The sequence below is a fragment of the Crocuta crocuta genome, unplaced genomic scaffold (genome assembly GCF_008692635.1).
Source record: "Crocuta crocuta isolate KB4526 unplaced genomic scaffold, BGI_CrCroc_1.0 scaffold188, whole genome shotgun sequence".
Taxonomy (NCBI): Eukaryota; Metazoa; Chordata; class Mammalia; order Carnivora; family Hyaenidae; genus Crocuta; species Crocuta crocuta.
In genome coordinates, this window is record NW_027532599.1 from 4,259,281 (window position 1) to 4,284,570 (window position 25,290).

Here is a 25,290-nt window from a genome sequence, read left to right on the forward strand (position 1 = left end):
TTTTTTGTGTACATGGAATTGTTTTATTAATTACTGAATATGATTGTAGACTCCTCTGTTTCTTTGGTTCTGTTACTCTCCCGATATATTTTATGACTATTATTTTGCATTGGTTTTCTAAAAAAAAAAAAATCACTTCTTTAATACATGACATTACCTCTTTATCTAATGGCTTTGCATAAAGTCCATTTGTCTCTTCTGATGATATTAATAAAGCCACTTTCTTGTGCTTACACTGTGTATGGTTTATTTTTTTCCCTCTTTTTACATTTAATCTATCTGTGAATATAATAGGCCAATCTCATATGTTTTACTTTGAATTGCAGTGAGTAGTTCTTTGTGTTTAATAAAATTATTTCTATTTATTTCCTCTGTCTACATCTTCTTTTTGTTCCTTTGACCCACTTTTATGCCTTTTTAAGTTGTTTGAACATTCCATGTTATTTTTGCAATTTACATTTTATTTCATTTCATTTTATTTTTTAAAAAATGTTTACTTTTTTGAGAGAGAGACAGAGACAGAGAATGAGTGGGGAAGGAGCAGAGAGGGGGAGACACAGAATCTGTATTAGGCTCCTAGCTCTGAGCTGTGAGCCCAGAGTCTGACGTAGGACTCAAACTCATGAACCATGAGATCATGACCTGAACCAAAGTTGAATGCTTAATCACCTGAGCCACCCAGGTGCCCCCATTTCATTTCATTTCATTTTGGGGAGAGAAAGTGTGAGCAGGTCATGGAGCTCAAGCCCATGAATAGTGAGATCATGCCCTGAGCTGAAATAAAGAGTTAAATGTTCAACTGACTGAGCCACTCAGGGGCCCCACAATTTGCTTTATAGAATGACTTTTCATATATATTTTTAGTGGCTGAACTATAGACTAAAACATATTTCTTTAATTTTTCACAATGTACTGAGAGTTAGTATTATAATACTTCAGGTAAAATCTAAGAACTTTATTCCAATAAAATTCTCAGGAACCCCTTACTATGTTTGACACTATTATGGTAACATATTTCACTTCTAAATATATAATGTACCCCAAATTAAACTTATTTAAATGGTTCAGTTGTTTTTCATGAGTTGAAGGAAAGGAAAAGAAAATGTATGCATATCTTTATAATTTGAGAAATTCTTCGTTTTTCCTATAGATGTGAAGTTCCATCTGGTAAATTTTTCTTTAAAACTTGAAAAACTTTATTTAGCATTTCTGATAGCTTTTCTTATCATGAAATGTGTTTATTTTACCCTTATTTTTGAAAGATTGATTCAGGGTATATAGTATTCTTAGTTACCTATCTCCTCCTCCCCCGCGCCCCCCACAACTTCACTCATACACTTTTACAAAGTATCCTTTGTTTGCTTCTGGCATCCAGGGTCATGAGAAATAAGCCATCATTCCTGTGACTGTTTTGCTTTCTTTATAATGTGTTTTTAACCTCTCAGATTGCTTTCAAAACTTTTCATGGTGTTTTACAGTAAGATTTTTGTATGCATAGTTTAAATTTTCTTTGTATTTATCCTGCTGGTGGTATCTTTACCTTCTTAGATCTGTAGATGGAAGTTTTACAGGAAGTTTTATAGGCCATTTAGCCTATAAAGCTACTCATAATCTTGATATTTCTGATAGCATCTATGTAAGTGACATAAAGTTTTTCTTCTATTCCTCGTATGCTCTGTAAATAGTTACAGAGTTTTGATGAAAAGAAGATATGATTTTCTGAAGGGAGTAAAAGTCAAGAATACTTTATAGATGATATTGTATGTTTTAAAAAGCAAATAATAATGTCATTTTTCTTCTGTAATATTTTAAAACAGTAATACTTACTGTATGGATTCATTCTTCATTGTGGTTGGAAAATGGTAGTAGTATAATTCTGTCATGCTTTATTCTTTTGTTAGCTGCGCTACTTTTAAGAATTGAAGTATCTCACGTCGTCTCACATCTCACATCTTCTGGTTCCATGAAGCGCAATTCATGAAGAGAAGACAGAATATATGGTAGATATTTTGACATATACTTAAAATAACAAAGTGGTTCCCTGGCATTCTCCAAGGTTGAACATTTTAAAAAGTGAAAGCTTTATGTGATCTGAATAGAATCTAGAGTACAAGTGGTAACATTTTAAAGTATACTTAAGGGGTGCCTGGGTGGATCAGTCGGTTGAAGTGTCTGACTTTGGCTCAGGTCATCATCTCATGGTTCGTGGGTTCAAGCCCCCCATTGGACTCTGTGCTGGGTACCATCTCAGAGCCTGCAGCCTGTTTCAGATTCTGTATCTCCTGCTCTCTCTGACCCTCCCCTGAACCTCTCTCTCTCTCTATTTCAGAAATAAATTTAAAAAATTTTTAAAAATAAAGAAATAAGTATACTTAATAACTCTTGGATCTAGACATATTTTATGTGTTTTAACTCGTGGAAATTAAAATCCTGTTTTCAAGCAAACAGAAGCCCAGTTACCTTACCTTTGTTTCCTCCTAAACAGGTACTGTTGCCGTAAGTGACTGCCAGTAGTTTTTCATCATTTGTTTATGCTTCAGGCTTCAGGGGGATACTTTGTTCTCTAATTTAGTTGTAGAGTTTACCTTTAGGTTTTGGTTGCACTATAATTTTTGAAGGGATATGGGGAAGGCAGTAACTACCCTGCTGTTGGTGCCCTTAACAGTCTTCAGTTGAGCTTTTGAATGAATAGATGATGGTACTGTTATTCCAATTGCTGCATGTCTTTGACATTATTTGCTATGTAAATGAATGTGAAAAGTCAGGCAGAGGGATAGTGACTTACAGGGCAGTAGTATGCTGTAACCTCCGTCATGAGAGCTTGCACCAAAATACACACAGATGGAAATAATGACCTGCCTGATGTCCATGCCTCTTTGGAGATAAAGAGAGGTATTTTGAAAGGGATCATGTTAGTCTTTGGAGACTCTGGGTATTGTGTACACTTTCAGTCATACTTAATAGAAAACCATTTTTATGATAAATCCAGAATTTATGACTTCTAAACGTAAAATAGAAGTTTTCTTCTACTGTGAAACTTTATTGTTTTTTTCCCAATTATAGCTTTGCATAATTAATTTAATTTGACAGTTTTGTTGCCTTTTCCAGCCTCTGTTAATATTAAATAAAGAAGCACATGAAACAGAAAGCACTAAATTACAAGAACCCTCTCAAGTAAACTTAAAGCCTTTATAGCATTATGATTAACGTATAATCTCCCATTAGTAGTTTTCCTTTGAGAAAATGGTACTTGTTGAAAGATGAATTTGCTTCAGAGATCAGTCTGGTCATTTTATTTCAAAAAGATACTGACAATAACCAAGACACATTGTTCTAAAGAAGAAAGAAGCTAAACCACCCTCTTAACCAAGGCCAGCTATTGAGTGCTCTGATCTATTTCCACTCTTTAACCACTTACGGCAATTCATTTTCATTTATCACAGAAGGAGATTTGGGAGTGCATCAAAGACAAACTTGAAATTGGGTTAACCCCTTTGTTCTCCATTTCTGCCAAATGGCATCAGCTAACTCTAAAAAGCAAGGATAAGCATGGAGCATCCCTTAAGACTAGATTTCAAAGAATGTAACTGAAACTCCCCAGGAAAAGTGTGGTCATTTTTGTTCAGTTGTTTCATGCATTTTCTTTTATTTTTTTAAATTAATTATTGGAAACTATGTTTTGCCTCTGTGCACTAGTTAAGTTTCTGTTACACCAATTCGTTGGAAACTTATTTTAATTTATACATTTTTTAACTTCAAAAGGAGCAGTCGTTTTAATTCCGTATCAATTGCTTTACCATCCACTTCTCCAATTTAACTTCAGGTTCATTTAAAGTATGTGAACATGACTTGTTCAAATAAGAAAATTGATTTGTGAAGGATACTTTTTTCTTAGTTAAAAACTGGACTATTTCTGTATAACAATCTTAAATATACAACAAACTGTTGGTCTTAACTAGATCACAACATCAAAGGTAACATAGTTTGGATCATTCAGCCCTTTCTTGACATCCGTTTTTAGTTCTAAATGGGACCTGTTTTAACAATTAGATGGCTTTCCACAGAAGTTGGCTGCTATTGACCCTGTTTTTTGTTTGTTGTTTTTGTTTGTTTGAGCTTGAAAAGACATGTGAAAATTTTCTGTGTTTCTTAGTTGTGCAAAAGTGATAGCAGCAATGGCAGCCATAGTTACAGTGACAGCTTCTTTGCTACAGCCTTTTAATCCTTGCAATGGAGTTATGATGTCCATTTTTCAGATTCCTAGATGTCAAGAAGTAGTTGTTTGACAGCACTGTGGGCAGTGGTGACTTCTTGCCTCCAATATATCACCAACGGTAGACTAGAGCTAGTTATTTATATTTTGAGAAATATCTTTGAGTCTCAGCCAAGGATCTGGACTTTCAAATATTTTATAACTTATATAAGCACCAAACTCCTTTTAATAAATCTCTTATTAGTTAAAGTAATTAGAATCTTATTTTGTGATCTGGATGTTATTGATCTAGGTGCTGAAAAAGAATGAGGATACACACACATACATACGTTCACACATTTTTTACTACCCATTTGCAGTTTACTAACCATTGCAGTTTTCAAATATCTATTTGAAGATTATTTTAATTTCTGATAGAGGGTTTGTATCAAGATGAAGTTCAGTTTGCTCCAAACCCCTACCACTTTAGGAATTGTGCTATGTTCTTTCTGCTTTCTTTCCTGCTTGCGAGTGTTTATAAAAATTAAACAAGAGAGATAAATAAGAAAATAGGAAAAAATATGTACCAAAATAAGACTCTGTCCGTTAACCAGTCATCTGTATTTGCTTTAATAAATCGGAAATGGCATTTCCATTAAATGTGTAATAGTTTAGTACTATTTTGTGCCATAAAGTAAAGAATTTAACATCCACTTGTGAAAATGCCCTAGAATAAACCTCCCCAGAGTTGGAGCCACAGAGAAAAAGTCTTTATTCACTGCTTGTAGGAGGGTCATTATGAAAGCAAGACTCCCTTGCCTTCTGGCCATAAGCAAAGGTTTTATATGACTCAGGGAAGCAGGTTGATCTTGAGTAAAAGGTATAAGGAAACATGAATACAATGTGCCAGGCAAGGCAGATCTCAAAAGCAAATGGCCTAAGGGTAAGCAAGGCTGGGGAAGCATATTCTTCAGGTTCAGGTTTAACAAGGAAAACTGACAATTTAAAGAAGTTTTGGTTTTAATGAGAACTTTAGGCTAGGGGCATATTGATGTAGGGTTACACAAAAGATCCCAATCTTTACATAAAGCTGAAACAAGTTGCCGTTGTATTCTGAGTATCTTAAACAGTACATGCCTTTGTCAAAACTGAGGCATTGTATACTTAAGATCTGTGCGTTCAATTATGTGTAAAACTTCTATAAAAAGAAAAAAAATATTTCAACTGATGAACTTTGATGATATGCAGGCTATTTATGGAAAACTGTAGTGCTACCTGACATTCAATTTGTATTAGATCAAAAATAAAATGGAATGATGGGTGGCTGGATAGAAGGATTGTTATATATGTAATGAACGTTGAAATGTTATGGTGGTATCTCGGTGGGCATGATGAAATTCTTTCAACTCAGTTATATGTTTGAAAATATCCAGGGGCATCTGGGTAGCTCAGTTGGTTAAGTGTCCAACTCTTAATTTCGAATGCTCAGGTCATGATCTCACCAGTTTGTGAGTTTGAGCCCTGCATCAGGCTCCTCACTGACAGTGCAGAGCTGTTTGGGATTCTCTCTCGCTCCCTCCCTTTTAGATCCTCCCCTGATCCTTCTCCTTCTCTTTCTACAAAAAAGTAAATAAAATTTTAAAAATTATTAAAAAAAGAAAATATCCATAAAATCATTGAAGCGGGTGCCTGGGTGGCTAAGTTGGTTGAGTGTCCAACTTTGACTCAGGTCTTGATCTCATAGTTTGTGAGTTCGAGCCCCACATTGTGCTCTGTACTGACAGCTCAGAGCCTGGGTCCTGCTTTGGATTCTGTGTCTCCCTTTCTCTCTACCCCTCCCCCACTCACATTCTTTCTTGCTCTCTCTCAAAAATGAATAAACATTAAAAAACATATTTAAAAAAACAATTGTTAAAAGAACAGACATTTAAAAAAAAGACCAAGGCTCAATAAGAGTTTTATGAATAATACGAAGTCTCAAATAAAAGATTATAAATATGTGTTTATATTTCCTTACATGGCAGGGCAGGCAAATGAGCAGAATGCATAAGTATGGCATATAAAAAGAAGTTGACTCCATGATCAGCTTTACCATTATCCTTTAAATAACCTTGGTGAAATAAAATAAATGATAAAATGAAGGTAATATGTCCCACGATTCTCACAATTTTAGTTTGAAGATTAATGTTGAAATTACTATGCAAATATAAATTTATATTATTCAAATTAAGAACTCCATTTAATAACGTTCCAGGAACACACAAATCCAAAGCTTGCCTTTTACACACAGATTGGAAGGTCAGAAAGTGAAGTTTTCTTCCCTAATCCTTGGAGGTTTCTTTCTCTTCTATTTTAGGCTGCTGTTAATTGCTGATAAATGGTGGCAATTTGTTAGGAGAAGACAGTATTATATCTACTCAGTGGAGCATAGGAAAGCAGTATGAAGCAAAAACTCTGAGATCTTACGGAGACTAGTTTAAAAAACAAATAGTATATAGACAGTTTTTAGGTTAGTATCCATTAGAAAAAGGAAAAGACAATATGATATTTCTAAAATGTGTCCCACTTTTAATCAGTAAGTATGGAAATGAGGTATTCTACTAGCAGTTTCCATAGGGCTACTGACAGCAATGAGGACGAGCGCTTCATTTTCCGTTGTGGCCTAACAGGTTAATCGCCACAAACATAGCAGCTTAGAACACACATTTATCATATGACAATTTCATGGTTTAGAAGTCTAGATACAGGTTAGCTGGGACTGTGGGTGATCAGGGTCTCAGCAGTTGAATGCAGAGTGTTAGCAGAGACTACCACCTCATCTGAAGCTCAGCATCCAAGTCTAAGTTCATATAGTTTTTGACAGAATTAAGCTCCTTTTAGTTGTATAACTGAAGTCTCTGTTTTCTTGATGGTTGTCAGTCAGTATTTTTCTCAGCTTCTAGAAGTTTCCGTTGGGTCCTAGCCATGTATCCTTCTTGCAACATAGAAACTTCCTTCTCCAAATCCAGCAGAAGAATATCCTCTAGTCTGTTATGATGGATAGGGTTTTATAAAATATAATATAAGATATTCACAGGGGTGATTATCCCATTATATTTAGAGGTCCTGGCCATACTCAAGCAGAGGGAGTTGTACTGAATGTGTACACCAGGTGACAGGAAACGTAAGGGCCATCTTAGAGTTCTCTTGTCCATGGGGAGCTATGTTGTCAACAAAACAAATGTTGCTTTGAGTAAGAAAACTTAAAAAATACAAAATTCATCAGCATATCAAATAAGTTTAATAACTCATTAGAAAGAATAAATAATACTAAAATATTAGGGCATTAATAATTCTTATGAAATAGGAAGAATTTCTAAATTGGGTGATATGGGTAGTGGAGTGCTGAGACTCCAGAGATAAATATATATAAACAACTTGTATCTCTGCAGTTTTATAATCTATACAGAATCCTTAACATTAAATGTAAACACTTAAATCAGAAGTAGTGAGGCCTTTAGAAAAAAAGCTTCATGATACAAACACATATCCCTGCTACATGATGGATGTCATCACTGATTCACCTGGTAAATCAGGAATAAGAGCTGAACAACATTAGGATATATTTTCTCATTCATTTATTTATGCACTTAGTAAATGCATCTTTATTTGTATCCAGGTCTCTAGCAGCATTTGTCATCCTTCTCTGCTGTGTAAGTATGAAAGAGACAGTTCTCATTCTCAAGGAACTCACTTTTTACTACAGAAAATATTCAAGAAGAAAAACAATGACAAAGTGTGGAGGGATAAATTTTATGGTGCTGATATGCATGGGATTCTTCACATGCTTAAAAGAGAGGCATCTGACACACACACTGACTCTCACCTATGGTTTCCTAGAGATAGTGGTATTTTTGCTGCCCTATGTACAAGTTGAATTGGGCAAGGAAAAGAATCAATTACTGTTGCAATGAAGTTATGACAGGCTTTTGGGAAGGAAAACCTAGGCACTTTGTTTTAACTAAAATACAGGTGGTTTGGCAGGCAATGACAAAGGTCTGAAGAAATAGAGAAGGTCTATACATGAATCATAAATGACTAAGAGAGACCCAGGTAGAAGTCTTCAGTCCATCATTAACAAAGGAGGTGACTTGTGCCACCTAGTCAAGTTTAGCTTCTTCATCTTGGAATAGGATAATGCATGTCCCAGGGTCTTGTAAGCCAAAAGAGATAAGGGTTATAAAGCCTATATAGCAGTTATCATTAGCTAGGTTATTACTTAAATGCCAGGCAAAGAAAAAGTTGAACACAGACTTTTCTTATAAGATCTAATAAGCGGTTTAAATAGGTGAGGGTAGTAAGATGAGATTTGCTTTTAGAAATATTGCTTTGTCAAGAGATTAAACTATTGTTTGAAAGGGGTTGAGGTTGGAGGTATTGAGTCTAGTAAGGGAAAAAGGACAGGGGTTTCTGCTAAGGCAACAAGAATTACATGAGGTCCCAGTAAAGAAGTGACAGGAAGACCCTGTGTTGGCTATTTTATATGTAAATCCTGCATAGTAAATCTCTTCCAAATATCTGTATATCTATACCTATGCCTATACCTATATTTATCTATGTTATTGCTTCCTTTACTCTGGTGAACTCTGACTAATACAGACCCCTAGAATTCTGTAACAAAACTGGCCTTTCCATGGCAAAGAATCAACTACTCTTACAAACAGCTCCTACTGTCTAGTAGAGTCTGAATCAAGTGATGATTGGAGATGTACACCATGAACTGGGTTTTCACAGATAGACTGAGTTATTAAGTTTAGCAGTATCTTTGTTAGCCCAGGCTGCTATAACAATTTACCATGGACTGGATGGATTAAACAACAAACATTTATTTCTCACAGTACTGGAGGTTAGAAGTCCAGTAGTGTCAGCATGGTCAGGTTCTGGTGAGAGCTTTCTTACTGATAAACATACGGCTACATTGCTGTCTTCCTCCTCTTATATAGGAACTATTCTCATCAAGAGAGCTGTATTCTCATGATTTAATTATTTCCCAAAGGTCTCAAGCTCATTTACCATTCTATTGGAGGATAAGCTGTCAACCTACATATGAATTGGGGGGGTGGGGAGTGGAATCACAAATATGTGATCCAAAGTGGGTGGAAACAGCAATAATCTGTTGTGTGATGGAAAGATACATCCAGAATAAAGCCCCCAAAAATCCACAAGTCAAAAATAAATTAGTGGCCCAGATTCTTGTGGCATCTATCTGTTGAATTGATGCCTCCTTCTCATCTCACTTAGGGACACATGATGGCTTTCCTGCACGAATCATCAAAGAGGAAAAATTAGGGCCTGATTCATTAACCAAAAGATCATATGATATGTTGATTCGAGGAATAGAACTATTCAAGTACTATGCCTAAAATGTGGTGACAAAGCTTATAGACAGAATAAAGAGAGGTAATAGTAGATGTTTATTTTGAATTCATGGAGTGGCCCAAGATGTAGGAAAAGATAGAGGCTTTAGACATTAGTAAATATATTGCCTGGTTGATCAAAAACTTGGAGGTGAACAAAGAGAGAGTAAAAGAGAAAGGGGGTGGGCAAGAAAATTTTGTGAAGAATAATATATGTAGTTCTGGGTTTCTGAGCCCTAGGTATAAAGAGTTTTTGCTCTCCAGGAGGTATTTACTAAAAATAGCAGCCAAAAGAATAGGAAGCCTGACTGCTGAATGTTAACTAACCTCCCCCTATAGTCTAGTGCTGACACAAAAGGCTCATGCATGAACTAGCCATGGCAGCTAGTTTGGAGGAGAACCTAGGCTAAGTCAAATAAGTTAAATGGCAGCATCCTCAGGGCTCTACCGAAGAATATAATCAGATGGTAGTTTCTCTGGTCTCACATCAGAACTGGTTAATATCTCTACTCTCTTACTTTCTCAAATCCTTATAAGGACTTAATCTAGATCAAGAATAAATGCAAGAATTTTTGGATTTTCTTATGAGTGAGCTATAACTTGGCAGTTGATGGACCTGAACTTGTTATTTTCCTTCCTTGCTTGCTTGCTTGTTCTCTCCTCTCCTCTCCTCTCCTCTCCTCTCCTCTCCTCTCCTCTCCTCCCNCCCTTCCCTCCTCTCCTCTGCCTTTCTTTATTTCCTCTTTCTTTCTTCTTCCAAAGCAGGCAAAACCAGGCAACTTCACATTTCTTTTGTCATTGCCCTCATGATGTTGAAGTGTCATAGATGTTATATAATCCAAAGTGATTTAAGAAAAAGATAGGAGTCATATATTCTTGATAAAAGTAATAAAAAGGAACTATTATTAAAGATACTATAGTTGATTAGATTTTAAGAATCACTTAAAGCAATAGTTTTTATTTTTCTTCATTTATTTAGATTAAAAATATTAATATATATTTACATATAACAAAATATACCCCTTTACATGGTAAATTCTGTAACAACATATAATCAATTATCATTACCAAAATAAAAATATATCAGTTTCATCAATCTGTGAGATTTTGTTTGTGCCCTCCCCACAAATGCAGCCCCTCACAAACATTGTCCTTCTTGTTTTTTTCTTTTCCGGAATATCATAAATGCAGTCCAGTAGTATGTAGTCTTTGAGTGTGAGTTCTTTCACTTAGCATAATGCAGTTGAGATTCTTCTTGTTGAAATGTGTTTTATTCCTTTTTATTTAAGTAGAATTCCATTGTATGAATATAAGTCAGTTGATTTGTCAGTTCACCAGTTCAGAAACCCTGGTTTGGTGTTTTTATTTTTATGACAGTGAGTTTTCTAATTTACATGGAATGGACATAGTTCTTAAAAAATGCACACTTAGTCAAAAATAAAAAAAAATTAAAATAGGAACAATTTTTATCATTTTTAAAAAACTTTACAAGAAAACTCAGACCCAAATGTGTTCACTAATACCTTTATCTAATAGTTAAAGAAAAAAAATCCCAGTCTTACACAGTTTTTCCAGGGAAAAGAAAAGAGAGAATATTTCCAATTTATTTCATGAGACAGTAAAAAAAAAGAAAGAAAAGAGAGCAGAATAAAACAAAGATATTAATATCTAAGAAAATCAGGGAAATTAAAATCCAGTATTGTTCATGAACACAGATGTAAGCAATTTTTTTAAATATCTGAAGTACAGGATATTAATAATAATCCATTAGTATGTAAAAGAAAGAATATAGTCAAATTGAGTTTATTCTAGAAATGTGAGGTTGTTTGAAATTCAATCAGTATGATTTATGTCATCAATACATATTAATATATCTGTTAATACCAAATGCATTAATGTGTTTTAATGAAATACCAAATGTATTAATGTGTTTTAAATGTATTGATGTGTTAAAACCAAAGGAAGATGCTTGGTTCATCAAAATATCACTTGACAAAATTCAACACCTGTCTTTAAAAATTTCAACAAAATTAAAATAGAAGAAAGATTCTTTTTGTGCTCTTCCTATTAGATAAAAAAAAGAGACACATATTACCACTTTTAATTAACATTATGCTGGCATTCCTGACCAGTGTATGATAAGACAATAAAATAAAATGTATAAATGCCAGAAAGGCACATCAGGCTCTCCACTGTTGGTGCAGAGCCCACTTTGGATCCTTTCTCCTAATCTCTCTGACCCTTCCCTGCTTATGCCCTCTCTCTGTCTCTGTCTCTCTTTAAAATAAATAAACATTTAAAAAATTGCATGTATTAGAACTTTAAATATTTATTTTCATAATGTCTACTACTAAAGCAAAAGTACCAGGTATACCTGTTCCAGATGTCCAAAAACTTAGAAAACAGCAGCAAAGATAAAAAATCATTATAGGTAATTTGGGTTTTGAAGTTATCATACATGATGTTTAAATAACTGCAAATTGTTTAAGAAAGATGTAAAAGATGGAGAATTCCACTAGAAATTAGAATCATTAAGCTATAAATTTAAACTCAAATGTTGCAAACTACAATAACCTAATTAAAAATTCCATAGATGGATATAACAGAAGATTAGTCACTGCAAAAGTTTTGTGAACTGGAAATAATATCAGTATAAAATGTCCAAATAGAGAGCAAAATAGCAGGAATATATGAAACATATGGGAAACAGTGGAAAGATCTGACATATGTATAATTGCAATTCCTGAAGAAAATAGACAATTGGGAAAACACAATACTTGTAGAAATAATGCCTGAGAACTTCCCAAAATTACTAAAAGATATCAACCAAGAGATTCAACATTGCCTATAGATTTTAGGAAAACCAGATTTAGGCATATCGGACCAAATTAATAGAAAATTTTAAAATAATCATATAAAGAAAATCTTAAATGTTGTGTTAAATACATTACCTTAAAGGATCAACACTAAGAAGTGATTTTCCAAATGACACCATGACATCCAGGAGACACTTGAATTGATACTTCATAGAAGTTTAAATTTAATGAAAACATCTTCAAAAGTGAAAGTTAACTTTTTGAAAGTGTACATTAAAGACATTCTCTAGACAAAAAACAAATTTGGCACCTGTAGAACTGTAGTAAAAGTCAAACCAAAATAATTCCTTCAGGCATAATGAGAATCGTTCCAAATACAAATACGGAAATGTTGGCAAGATTTATGAGCAAGAAAAGGACACATACATGCATAACTCTAAATAAATGTTGACGGAAGAGAAAAACCAAGAAAATCTAAATGGTAGTAAGAATGTCTTGTAGGATTCACAATATATGTAAGGTTTCAGGTTTCTGGAGCATAATGGTGGTTGCCTGAATCCTAATCTCTCAACATTTCCTCAAACCGCCATGCAAATTACAAAATAAAAGCAAAAATACTACACTGAGAGATAATAATCTTAGAAATGAATTATTACTGCAAAAGAGAATTGGGATTGAAACAATTTAGAAGATGTCCTTTGAAGTAGGAAAAAAAGGGAGTAATAGTGAAAATTAAGGATCCTACAGAAACAGAAATAAATTATAAAATTAAAAATATGCCCTATCCCACTTTGCTCCGAAAGATACCATCATGTAAAGACACTGTGCCTCACTTATCAACAGAAAAGACACCCATGAACTAAAAACCATACAATGCCATTAAAACCATCAACTTTCAACTAGACATATCACTTACTTCTGATCCAGAAAAAGATAAAATATTTTTAAATGAATAGAGAACACATAATCAAGGTACTCACCAAACTGCTAAATTAATGAAACAATATAAGAATCAGAAAATTTTAGCTGGTAAAAATTCAGGTTGCCTGCATAGCTCAGTTGGTTAAGCATCAGATTTCGGCTCAGGTCATGATCTCACAGTACGTGAGTTTGAGCCCCACAATGGGCTCTGAGCTGATTGCTCAGAGCGTGGAGCCTGCTTTGCATTCTGTGTTTCCTGCTGTCTCTGCCCCTCCCCACTCACACTCTGTCTCTCTTTCCCTCTCAACAATAATTAATTTAAAAAATTAAAAAAAATTCTACTTAGATTCTGACATAATGCAGAAAAAATAGCACAAAACTCCAATTTGAATTAAATATTCTTTAAAAAGAAAAAGAAGTTGATCAATGGGCATCAATCCATAACACTCAAATGGTTTGTTTCATATCTATACCCAGTGGAATAGATTATTGAATACTAATTAAATGCACTAGGTCTGACATGTCCTAAATAGAGGCAGCATATGATTTGAATCAGTGACTAATACATGCTTTTTTATTCTCCCACTGTTGGGCTGTCCAAGTATTGGAAACAAGACATAGAAATATTGATTTCTATTCTTGAATCTTTGAACTCTGTACATCTGGAAATTTTTGTTCTCGGGAAGATAGTACTTCCACCAGAAGATATGACAATATATCATTGAAACTGAAGTTAAGAAAACCATCTGTAGATTTTGGTCCTTTTATTTGGCTGTTCAAGGCTAAGAAGGTTACTGTATTGGTTGGGATGATTGATCCTAATTTTTTTTCCTGAGAAATTAGTTTGCTTCTATAAATTTGAAATGGGGGATCTGGTAATACCATGTCCATTGGCAAACGTGAATGAAACATTATAGGAACTAATGAAAGTATGAGCAAGATCACTGAAGTAGATTGTTTAGAAGTTAAGATTCTGTTTATACCAGAACTCGTAGTCCCTTCTTTGCCAGAGAACTCTCTGGTTTTTTTGGTTTTTCTTTTTGTTGTTTGTTTGTTAAAGTTTGTTTGTTTATTTTTGAGACAGACAGACAGTGCAAATCAGGGAGGGACAGAAAGAGAGAGAGAGAGAGAGAGAGAGAATCTCAAGTAGGCTTCATGCTGTCAGTGCAGAGCCCGAGGTGGGCTCAAACTCATGAAATTATGAGATCATGACCTGAGCCTAAACCAAGAGTCGAACACTTAACTGACTGAGCCACCCAAGCACCCTAGAACTCTCTGTTATATTTTACAATTTCTTAGCTTTTGTTGGAGACCTGCAGGCCAAAATAAGGGAGAAGGGACTTGCTGCCTCTAGTTAGATTACTATTCCTAGAAGACTTCCTCTAGCAAGAGCCCTTCATCTGGTCAGAATCCTGCCTCTGTGAAGTCACTTCTCCAGGGGCTACAGGTATCATCACCATCTAGATGACCTTCTTCAGAGGCATAAATTCTGGAGCTTTAGAAACTTCCCTCCAAGTTTTAAGTTTAGATAATTTCAACCTAATTGTTGCTGTACAGTTTTTAAGTTGTATTTGAATTTTATAATCTTATAATTTAAAAATGTATATAACAATTGCATGTTAAGCAAGGTAATTGGTACTAGGATTAGATGTGGGTGAGAGGCTGCCATTTACTCTTCTGCTAAATGCCCCATGGTGCTTCCAGATATCTCCTTGCTCCTCTCTGAGATGTATCATGGTACACAGCTCGATATTCCTGGGTCACACCCAGATCCCTACTGGGGTAGAGAGCAGCAGTGTTACAGGGTGCTGATGGGGAAAGGGAGCTGGGCAGGGATCTGGAACACCAGGGTCAGGAAATAGGCAGGTAAGAACCAGACCTAGGAAGCGAGGGTGGCAGTGGGGAACGGGTTCACGTATGAGCTAAGAATCTAAGCCCCAGACCTATACATCACTAGCCCATTCAATTTCCCATGCAGAGCACAAGTTTAAAGATACAATTATTAAGAATATCAAGATGGTAATAACAGATCATTAAACTCCTAAATGGAGTTTTGTGTGACTGCAATGGTGACATACCCATGATGCCAGCCTCTGTATAGTGACAAAGTAAAGGGAAACACTATTATTATTATTTAATAATGAAAGCAAATTGCACAGTTTTCAAGATCTGTGTAATATGGATGAGAGGGTGAAGTCTGATTAACTTTTTAATTGTTTCTATAAATTATATGCCTGTCTTGCACTAGGTAATTTCTTCCCAGAAGAAATAGAATCATTTCCTCAAAATATCTGGCTCAATGGCAGAATTTTGTTCTATAAATTGCAGGGTTTTTATTTTCTTAAAATTATAAGGGTTTTATAAGTATATACTATTACTCCATGTAATTTTGCATTATATATGTTGATAAATTTTTTAGATATTTTTGTGTTCTGGAATCATTTTACTGCATTTAAATTTACTTAAATAAATTTGGGCATTAAATGTTATTTCATCCAATTTCTCTTTCCTTGAATACATAGAATATATGGGAACACTTATCCCATGGTAGATAGTAATTTTCTGTTTTCCGTGATCACAAAATTCTTTAAAAATGGCATTGACTTAGGACCCCTGGGTGGCTCATTCATTTAAGTGTTTTGACTCTTGATCTTGGCTCAGGTCATGATTTCACAGTTTATAAGTTTGAGCCTTGGGTTTGGCTCTGCACTGACACTGCAGCCTGCTTGGGATTCTATCTCTTCCTCTCTCTGCCCCTTCCCCACCCTCCCTCATGCATGCTCTCTCTCAAAATAAATAAATAAACTTAAAGTAAAAATGGCATTGACTCAGTGACAGTTGAAAAAAGATATAATAGACATGGTCTGTGACCCATTTCTCTTCTCTCTCTCTCTTCTTTTTTTGTTTATGATGTCTATTTTAATAACAAAGTGTTAACATATAGATTAACATAAACTTCAGGTATGATGGAAACATGTTCCAAAAATTCAGAAATAACTGGTATCAGTGAAACCAAAGCAAGTGTGTAGTAGACTTCAAAGCACTGGATGGAATTCTTTAAGAACACTCCTCGATTCCTCTTTGATTACCCGAAGTCGGTGGGCTACCTGGAAGGAAAGAAGGCACATGACTGACCTAATTTCTTTACAATCTTGCTAATGATTATCCTCCTGCAAATAAGCGAAGATATTTTTTTAAATGTTTTGAAATATTTTTTGAAATGCTTTGAGCAGTTTTGTCTTTGCTTATGTTTAAAAATCTAAGATCAATGAAATTATGACACATGGCTTTCTGTACAGTATTACATCAGCTATATAACATTTGGGATATAAAATAGAGCCATTTCATAATCTATATGCTGCCTGCTGTGAAGTAATAACCCACAGACATTGTTAGGGACCCCATTTATTACACTGACCAAAGATATTATATCTGATACATGAAGGAAGAAGGAATGTCTGAGGCCTCTCACTGTTTAACCTGTGCCTCTTTCTTGATTAAATCGTTAAAACTACTAGTGAGTCTTCATAATGGTCAAGTTCTCTGATTGTTTAGTCAAACTGGACAATCCAGTGTTTTGCATTATTACAAAGATATTTGAATTCAAACACAAATAGAATATAGGTGTCTCAAGCCCATATATTTTAAGAAACAGGCCCAACAAAATTTATGAAATTCAAAACAATGCTGCTTGAGATTAAGCCACTTACCTGGAAAAAGAGAAAGAAGTTCTGATATTGATGTATGCACTTATATGCATTTAAAACATTTTTGAATGTGTCAACTTCTTGGTTCATCAACCTTAATAGCAGCCCATAAAAATGTTCTCATTTGTACATGTTTAATTTGGGAAGCAGAGGAGCTCAATGTTCTGCAGCTTCCGTAGCACCTGTCACTCACATCAGGGACCTAAATTTGTTTCCATAGTGCACTTTATCTCTATTGAAGTTTTTGCCACAAATCTTGATCTCTAATAAGTAAATTCATGAAGCTTATAATTGGCACAGTACGTACAATTGTAACATTGATTTCACTTAATCTTTAACCTGACATATTGCAGGTTTTACAGTAGCAGTTCTCATATTGAGACTCCATCTGTTAATGGCAGGAAACAATATTGCTATCCTCCAGGAAGCTGCCAAAAAGTGTAAATGACTTGATATGCTGCTAACTGTGGAGTTCAAGTATACTCAATGATGCTCTTTTTGTATTTCCTATTTACATGGAAATAACCTTTGAACACAAGTGATAAGAATCCTTGTAGATCAGACTTCTTAAGACATGTTAGAAATAATAAAGTATGTCTTTTACTTTTAATGTGGAAAAAATTCTTTTAGCATCTCTCAGAGAAATACCTCGGCATTCTGACAGAACTATTAAACCTGTTAGCTCATATCAGTGAGCTAAGTTAAGGTGCCAAATGTTTCCATGAGCCCTACCAGTCAGTGAATCTTTAAGTTACACTACCTTGATTATATTAGTTACAGGGCTTCAGATCATCCTTCCAGGCATGCCAAAATGGAATAATGTGTGCATTCGAAAGTAATTTATTTCTTGGCAAGTCACTGAGAAAAGCAAAAGACACTTGCTCATAGTAAATAGTGCAGTGCTTCTTGACAAACACAGTCTTTTCCCAGGTCGGATTAATAAATATTCCTTTGGCACCTACTGTGTGCCAGTAAATTTGCTGAGTGCTGTGTCTACAGATATTGCAAAGTATGCTTTCCGCCCTCAAATAACAACTGATTAGGTACTGAGAATGATACATAGGAATGTAACCAGGAAACATTCCATTAAGCATAGATAAAGATGGGAGGGGGAGAGATAAACAGAAAGAGGGAGGTGGTGAGGGAGAGAGAGAGGAGAGAAAGAGAGAGAGGCAAGAGAGGGAGGGAGGAAAGGAAGGAAGGTACCATAGCAGTTTAGGATAATGAAAGAGCAGAGAATTTTCACTGAGGTAGTTTAAATAAAAACAGCTTTCTCTCTCTCTCTCTCTCTCTATATATATATATATATACACACACACACACACACATATATGTATATGTATATAGTTCAAAGACATTGAGAAAATTCTAGAACTGTTATAATTTTGTTTGTATCTATGCAGTGGGATATATTTATACTTATTAAATTTATAAAGTTTATAAAATTTCACAAGAGAAGGAAATTGAGTTCTTTAAAGTTAGAAAAAGTTTCAAATGAAATATAGTTATTTATTTAAAAAATTTTAAATGTTTATATGAGTGCATGTGTGAGAGTGGTGTGGGGGGGTGGGGCAGAGAGAGTGGAGAGAAGAGAGAGAAAATCCCAAATAGGCTCCAAATGTCAATTCAGGGGGGCTTGATTCCACAAACCATGATCATGACCTGAACAGAAACCAAAAGTTGGATACTTATGGGCTCCTGGGTGGCTCAGCTGGTTGATCATCTGGCTCTTGGTTTCAGTCCTGGTTATGATCTCAGGGTTCATGAGTTCAAGCCCCACATCAGGCTCTGTCCTAAGGGATTCTCTGTCTCCCTCTCTCTCTGCCCTTCCCCCACTTTTACTAAAAAATAAATAAATAAACATTAAAAAAAAAGAATTGGTGCTTAACTGACTGAGCCTCCCAGCCTCCCTGAGTATGATATTTAACCTAGGTTTGAATATTAGGTGTATTAGTTTTAGAGCTGTAACAAATGGCCACAATCTAGGTAGCTTAAACAACAAACATTTATTACAGTTCTGGGAGCTCGGAAGTCCAAATTCAGAGTGCCTGCAAGTCCAGTGTCTGATGAGGACCTCACTTCCTGGTTGGCATATGGCCTTCTCTTCCTTGTAGTTTCACATGGTGGAGAGCAAGCTCTCACATCTCTTATAAGAATCCCATTCATGAGGGCTCCACCCTCATGATCAATTATTATCCCAAAGATTCCACCTCCAAATATTATAACATTGGATGGTAGGGTTTCAGCTTATAAAAGTTCGAGGTAACACGTTTCAGTTCATAATACCAGGTACTTTTTAAAAAGTAGAAAGAGGAAGACAGCCAATGTAAAAGATATAAGACTTCTGAAAAAAGCATCCTATTTCTGGAATGTGGCAAATACTACTCTGTTCTGTGTAATGTGTGTGCATGGATTGGACCTAAATTACAAAACAGAACAGCGAGAAGGCAAGTAGAAAGAAATCAATGAAATACTTGTTCTCTATATTTTAGGATATATTTTCTTTGGATATGGTCATTTCTTATTTTTTTAGGAATTAACCAAATCAGATCAAAACCTGTGTTCTGATTCTATAAATAAAATATCAGTCATCAAAGTTAAATTATTTGAGAATACACTCCTTATGAATATAAGTTTGACTGTTTCTTCAATGAGTGAATTCAGGTTTAGAGGTATTTGATCAACAACACATGTAATGACACTATACGATATTAAATATGTCCCTCTATGACAATGCATTATATGAAGAAGATATGAATGGTCATGCCATAGGTGGTATTTTGGAGTGTTAATGGCTTTCAACATTGGAGGAGAGGTTAAGGATAGACTTACACACTGGTTTTCCTCAAGCCAGTAACTAAAGGAAATGGAAATACATTATTTCCCTGACTACCTTCTCTGTAATTTGGGAATGGTCTCTTAAAAGTGAAGTGGCTTTCAGTGCAAAATATACTTAGAATAAGAGCAAATTTGAAATGAATTAGAGCCACTATAAAAATGGAGACAAAAAGAACAGAAAGTCTCAATAGAAAAGAAGACTGAAATTGAAATATCACTTCCAATTGTGTGCTTATTCAAATACAGAGAAGTATGAAGTTTCAATCTGTCATAAGCATGAGATTTTTATGTTTATAAGACTCTTAAATTATTATTTATAATTTGAAACAATGCATTGATTTTTATAAGTAAGCAGAAAAATTGCTAATTAGTTATGTAGGCATATTGGTAAAGATCCAGTGAAACTTGTCATTTTGTTGTTTCTGTTTGGGGAAAATGATTAATTGAAGTAATTAATGCTACTTTTAAAAATGGAAAGAAATAAGGAATGATTTGACTTTTTTCAGAAAAAAAACAAAAGTGAGATACTATAATAAAATCTAGATAACATCTAAAAAATATCCTTTTTGAAAGTAAAAATAGTAATATAATAATGAGGTAAACATTTATTGTGTGCTGTTGAATTTGAATTGTTCAATTTTGATTTTTTTGCTAATTGTTATTTTTGAAAATGAGGTTAAACTGGGATGAGAACAGAAAGAGTCAAAACTTATCATACAAATTTCCTAAAAAGTGAAGTCTCTGCAATGTCCCATTTGTATTAAGAATTATTCCTTCTAACCTGTATCTTTTTGGAAACACATTTTAAAATATGTTTAAATTTTTATTAATTTGGGGCACCTGGGTGGCTTAGTTGGTTAAGCATCCAACTTTGACTCAGGTTATGATCTCATGGTTGGTGAGTTCGAGCCCCATGTTGAGCTCTTTGCTGACAGCACATATTATGTTTAATTGGATTATGTGTCATTCTCTCTGCCCCTCCCCTGCTTGTGCTTTGTCTCTGTCTCTCTCTCAAAAATAAATAAAAACATTAAAAATTTTTAAATTTTTTATTTGAGTATAGTTGACACACAATGTTATATTAGTTTCAGGAGTACAACAGGGAGATTCAACTTCTCTCTATATATGCTATGCTCATCACAAGAGTAGTTACCATCTGTCAGCATACAATGTTATTACAACATCAATGACAGTATTCCCTATACTATGCCTTTTATTCTCATGACTTGTTTATTCCATAACTGGAAGCCTGTATCTCCCTCTCCCCTTCACCCATTTTGCCCATCACCTCCAACTTCTCCCTTCTTCCCTGCAACTATCAGTTTGTTTTCTATCATTATATGTCTAATTCTGTTTTTCACTTATTTGTTTATTATTTGTTTTGTTTTTTAGACTCCACATATGAATGTAGTCATATGGTATTTGTCTTTCTCAGTCTGACTTATTTCACTTACTATAATCCTCCTTGATCCACCCATATCATGGCAAATGGCAAGATCACATCCTTTTTTGTGGCTGTATAACATTCCATTATATATACTTATATAAAATATATATTAATATATATAATAAATATATATAATAATATATAACTGTATATGTACAGTATACGCACACATACAAATAAACACATACCACATCTTCCCTATTCGTTTGTCTTTCATTGGACATTTAGGTTGCTTCTATCTCTTGGCTATTGTAAACAATGCTGCAGTTACCATAAGGGTGAATGTATCCCTTTGAATTAGTGTTTTTGTGCTCTTTGGGTAAATATCCAGTAGTGTGATTACTGGACTACAGGGTAGTTCTGTTTTTAATTTTTTGAAGAACCTCCACATTATTTTCCACAGTGGCTGTATCAATATACATTTCTACCAACAGTGCACAAGAGTTCCTTTTTCTCCACATTGTCTCTAACAAATTTTATTCCTTGTGTTTTTATTTTAGCCATTCTTACAAGGATGAGGTGATATCTCATTGTGGTTTTGTTTGGATTTCCCTGATGATTAGTGATATTGAGCCTCTTTTTATGTGTCTGTTGGTCATTTGTGTGTCTTCTTTAGAAAAATGTGTATTAGGGTTTTCTGTCCATTTTTTAATTGGATTATTTGTGGTTTTGGCATTGAGCTGTATAAGCTCTTTATATATTTTGGATATTAACTCTTCATCAGATACACCATTTACATTCAACAATGCATTAAAAGAATCATTTACCATGATCAAGTGGGATTTATTCCTGGATGCAAGGGTAGCTTATGAGATCATGACCTGCATGGAAGTCAGATGCCAACACTTAACTGACTGAGCCATCCAGGCACCCGGAACTGTTAATTTAAACTAATCATTTTTACCCCTTCTCAAATTAATTGAGAGTACTTTCAATTTATCAGGCTTTGTTGTGTAGCCACACCTTACCTCTCTTTTTATTGCACAATTTTGTCCAATTGAAAGATTTACTTGATTCCAAACACTTAGCTGGACTTTTACTTTGAGGCATCGTAAAGCTTTTGATGTCAAGTATATTGATCATCCTCTTAATTTGATACTCATCATAAGGATGGGTTTTAATCTGCTTTCATTGATCAAAGGTTTTCTCAGTTTTATTATAACTAGTTGGTGATGAGAAAGATGAGAAAGTTGTCTTCTCTGACACTTAAAGTTCTAAATATTGGACTCTTTCTGTCCCTTTTGTTCTTTGTTTGCAAAGTTGCCAGTTCTTTTCTGATGCTTCCCTTCAGCACTTTGACAAACACAGCACATTGAGATAAAAAAAGTTTAGTGTACACATAAATATATAGCTTTCCCCACCTGTTTTAGCAAACAAGTTCTGTCATAAATGGCTATTTGCAAGTAATAACAATATTTTCATGAGTTACTAAATGACTGTTCTACTTTATCTAAAATGTTCCATACATAGGAGATAATGTATTTTTTAAATCAATATCATTATCACTATTTTTAGTAACAGAACCTCTCTTTACTATAGCAAATGTGTTTTTTATAGGTTAGGGGTGAGGCATAACCTACTCCTTTTCTATTAGAACAAATGACAGCTAATGTTACCCTTAACTTGCCAATCGAAGAATTTCATTTCCTTGGCTCCAGTGATAAGTTCACTTGCAAAGGAAGACCTGACATGGTCAAGGCATCCATGCATAGAATGAGAACAGTCTTATGACATATTTTTAAAGCTTTAGATAATAAGTTAATTCTGGTCTTCCCAAGACACTAATATACTATTTGAAAATTTAATAATAATTTGTTGACTGTTTAACTTAAGAAACTTGATATAACTGCCAAAAAGTATTTAAACTCTATAAAATCATAAATATCTGTTATTTTGTTGCTATTGTTACTAAGCAAATTTCTGTTATTTCTGTATCATTTTATATATACTAACTACTTTAAAATCATTGTTTCACATTTTTATGAAAACTTTTTAGGTTTATTTATCACAGTTGTACTGATGGAGTTTTTCAGGTGGTTGACCATATTTGCATAACTGATAAAAGGCAGATGTAGAGCTTAGAATCTAGGTTTATGAGACATCAGATTATTTACTATCCATAAGTGTACTGTTTTTGCTTGATTATTCTATATGTATTTTTTTCTCCATTTTATATAACAAAATAATTTGCATATAGCCACTAACCTCAAGTGTAGAGAAGTTTCACAATCTAACGTCATATTTGGTAAAAGCTAAATTTTTGCTTAAAAATTAATAATACCTTAAAGAATCAGAAAGAGAACTTCTAGGTTTTTACCAGTACATAACAGTATTCCAGGATATGCAGAATACTAAGGAGGAAATACTAGACATTAAAATACAGGAAACAAGGTATGAATAAACTATGGACAGTGTGGAAAAATTCTAGGAGAATCACTTTAAAACTGCTGATCTGAAATTTCACTAGTATAAAAGAGCACAGATTTGGCTGGATAGATACTATTTCTGTGGCTTGTTATATAAATGTCTGAGTAGTAAATCTTATCTTTGTATTAAGAGGGAATGGGCATATTATAAGACATTATATATTTAACAGTTCTGTCTGTATCCTTCATCTTTAGCAGTGTGTTTTCTTGCTTAGCATAACTGAAATACTTGTAAATAAAGATGAGTTGTTTCCCTAATAATAATAATAATAATAATAATCACTTATAGCATGACTTTTTCATGCTTGACACCTTACAAATATTTTAGACATCTTAGTTCATTTAGTTTTCAAATCACCTGTGATATACATACTATAATCTCTAATTTACAATGGTAAAATTAGGAAGAAAGCATAAGTAATTTACCCCAATTCAGAAATAGTAAGCACCAGAGATGGATTGATTGGTAGCCACACAGTACATCTCGAGACTTTAAATGTTTAACCATTACTCTATATTTCCATGTCATTAAAACTAATAGAGTGGTTATAACATGGTTCGTTCTGTTGTTTTAAGAAAATTAACGTAGACTTCTTGATATCAACATGAAAAGTAAAATGCCTATAGATAGAAGTAACATTTAACCATGTCTCTCTGACTCATATAAAATTTTTTATGCTGTCCATATGATGGAACAAAAAATATAATGAAACATTATTTAGAGGAATTTTCTAAAGCAAGAGACATAATGCACTGGCCAAAACATTGTTTTCTTGCTTGAATTTAATTATGATGTGAAGAAACTTCAGACATATTCCATTAGATAATATCTGCAAGTAAAAAGCTAAGAAATTATACATTATGGTGCTGGATCATCAGATTCAATTAACTTTTTCTACTCTAAGAAAATTGGTCACAGGTCAAAGGCTCACTCTGTTCTTTCATATGTTATATTAATCATGGGAGCTATATTAATTTATAGTTTTCTTCAGGTAAAAAGAAATCTACACTTAAATATTTAGGAAAAAATTAAAGAAATAAGCTTTCTATGCATAATGTAATAAACAAAATAATCTGTTTTTATGCAAAGACAGATATAGAAATTGGTTTTGTTACTAACATGAGAAGTGATGGACTTTTATTATCAAGATTTGGAATAATTACAATGATGAATTTGTCTAACTCTTTACAATTAATAGAGCACTTTCTCATATATTATCTCATTTTACTTAATCCTTGCAATCTTCAGAAAGACCAGCCAAGCATATTTTAACAAGGAAGTAGGGCATTCCTTATAAAAATTGGAACAATAGCCCTCTGTAGTTTCTTACCTATGACAAACTGTATAAGAATAAGCAAGGTCCTGATCCAAATAGAGTTAGGAAAGGGTGGCACTTCACAGTTAGATGCCAAATTTGTTTATCAATATGAATCTTTTAATTTGGAAGTTTATGTTTTCTATGTACTCTGTATTCTTTATTCTTCAGTTTCCATGGTGCTACAGCAACCAGTCAAACCTGTTACTATGGAAACAGTAGTTTCTTTCC

General features: G+C 34.1%; 1 protein-coding gene and 1 long non-coding RNA gene across 3 annotated transcripts in view; one reads left to right on the forward strand and one right to left on the reverse strand.

The window, feature by feature from the left end:
• LOC144244769 (uncharacterized) overlaps positions 1 to 25,290 on the forward strand; it is a 458,868-nt gene that overhangs the window by 41,278 nt on the left and 392,300 nt on the right. The gene's annotated exons all lie outside the window — the stretch shown is intronic.
• Positions 16,158 to 25,167, reverse strand: LOC144244762 (uncharacterized). The gene is made up of 2 exons (XR_013339054.1): positions 25,075 to 25,167; positions 16,158 to 16,432 (listed from the first exon to the last, which is right to left on the reverse strand). It is a non-coding gene; the product is annotated as an uncharacterized LOC144244762 (long non-coding RNA).